The following is a 2,403-nucleotide window of genomic DNA, read 5'->3' as shown; positions in this document are numbered from 1 at the left end:
GGGGGTGGCCTGGGCCACGGGAGGGCCTGGCGAGTGGCAGTCCTGTCTCGCTTAGGGACGTAGTTCACCTGCTGATTCCCGGGAGCCTGTCCAGCGTCCAGTGCTTGCGAGCAGCTGCAGCTGGCGGCCGCGGTCTTTGGCCCCCCCCACTTGGGTCCTGCAGTGCATCTGTTCCCCATTACTTTTGGGGAGCTGACAGGACATAAGGAGGCAGCCCATGATCTCACCGCGGTGGGGAGGGAGCCCAGACCCCACGTCCACACCAAGGGGAGGAGCTGGAAGGGGCCAGCAGGAGGCAGCCGCTGGGGCTGGGCTGAAGTAATCGTCATTCCTAGAATTCCTTCTGCCCGTGAGGCAGCCAGCAGAGCACCTCCCTGAGCCCCTGCCCACTGTGGGGCCAGTGCTGGATTCCCACCAGGACCCTCTGCCTGGGAAGGGAAGGTCGAGCGGATGGGGTGCCAGGCTCCCCGATTCTGAGAAACCCAGGTCTCTTTTCAGAACATGGAAACATTCTGGTGGAGAGCGGCTGTGCCCTCAGGGCCATCCGGGGCCTGGCCTCAGCTCCTGCCCTGGGCCTGCTTCCCAAGGCCCTCCTCCAGCTGCCCACCAGCTTGGCAGGGGGCTCCCAGCTGACAGCTGATGGGGCCACCGCACGCTCTGCAGGGGCAGCGCCTCCCTCCTGGGTGTCCCTGCACAGCCACAGCTGTCACCTGGACGTCCACGCACTGGTCCCAGGAGGGTCCTGAGGTTGGACCCCTCCGGGCATGTGAGTGCCAACCCTCCTCCCCCCGCCTTCCCTCTCCCCTCAGGGACAGGGCGTTGTGGCCTCTTCTCTGACCCTCCCTCTGGCTTTGCTGGAAAAGCAAACACCCCGGCACCTTCCAGAGGGCCCGGGGCTGCGGCCCTGCCGAGGGAGCTGTCCAGGGGGACAGAACCGAGGCCTGGGACCCCGGGCTGGCCCCGGGCGTCCACCCTGGGGTAGTGTCATGCATTCAGGTGGCACGGGGGTCACACCTGGTGGCAGGAGTAATCCTAGGCATGACACTGCCACGGGAAGACCCCAGTCCAGGGCGCTCCCTGGGGCACGGTTTTCCCAGCCAAGTGGGTCGGCCTGAGCAGGAAGTGCCACAAGAAGCATCCTTCTGTTTCTGAGCACGCTTGTCAGCTTAATGGGACTTTTAAGTGGTTTCCTGAACCTGCAGCGCGCGGAGGAGGGCAGGACGCAGAGAGCCACAGCCGCTCTGCTGCACCCTCCTCTCCGCTCCCCAGGAGCACCCACGGCCCCTCCGCCCAGTGCTCACCCACCGTTCCTGCCACCCCTTGTCTCCTGACATCGGGTGTACCGCAGGCTGCATCCCTGCCACCGGCAGAGGTTGCCACCAGGTGAAGGTGCTCTCAGGGGTCGGGGTATAGGGCCTGTCTGTGCGGCTGAATTGCCCCCCAGAGTCTCAGGGCAGGTCCTAGACCCAGGCCCGAGTGTGCCCTTATTTGAAAATCAGGTCATTGCGGCTCTCACTAGTTCAGGTTAGGCCACGCTGGAGCAGGGTGGTCTAAGCCCACCTGAGCAGGTCCTCAAACCAGGAGAGGCCTGGAGAGATCCGCCCTGGTGTCCCGGGAGGCTGGCCCTGCTCACTCGGGGTCTTGGGCTTCCGGCCTCCAGAACAGCAGGGGCACCCATGTCTGTAGTCAGGGCCCATCTCAGAAGACCATGAGGCCAGAGGGGCAGACACTGAGGGCACATCCCACCCCTTAAAAAGAGCAGCACTTTAGGTGGGGGACTGTGGGCACAGCACCTGGAGCCTCTGGGAGACGGTCTTGCTGAAGCTCTCACCTAGCCACGAAACAGGAAAATGGAGTGGCAGCCCCCGTGGCTAGGGCCAGTGCCAGGACCAGTGGTCAGATCCCAGCTGGGCCTTTGTGGACAGCCCTGGACACCCGTGGGATGCTCTGGGCCCCGATTTCCTCACATGTGAGAGGAGGAGAGTGGGGTCTCACCAGGCTGTAGAATTTGGCAGGAAAATACAAAGGGCAGAGTTTGGAGCAAGGCCTGGTGCAGCCAGACACCCTGGCCGGGACTGTGGCCTTGCTTGCTGTGCTTCCGGGCATTGGCCCCGGTGGCTTCCAGGACGCAAGGACGAAAGGCCAGAGGAGGGAGCCCAAGTGCTGGGGGCGGGGCAGGAGCCAGTGTGGTTGGGGGCAGGTCCCTACCCAGGACCTCAGGGCCTTGCTCTGGCAAAAGACCCACACGACCGCTCCCACCTGTGATGAGCAGGTGTGGGGCTGGGGCTGTGGGCTGGTCCCTGGGGGACCCCGGGTGCTGGGCAGGAGCCCAGCGGGAGGCAGGGGAAGCCCACACAGCACGAGGCAGATGGAGGAAGCAGCCGGGCTTCGTGGCTCTCTGAC

Source organism: Marmota marmota, unplaced genomic scaffold (genome assembly GCF_001458135.2).
Source record: "Marmota marmota marmota unplaced genomic scaffold, marMar, whole genome shotgun sequence".
In the NCBI taxonomy this organism is placed as follows: domain Eukaryota; kingdom Metazoa; phylum Chordata; class Mammalia; order Rodentia; family Sciuridae; genus Marmota; species Marmota marmota.
Note: the sequence above shows the minus strand (reverse complement) of the source record.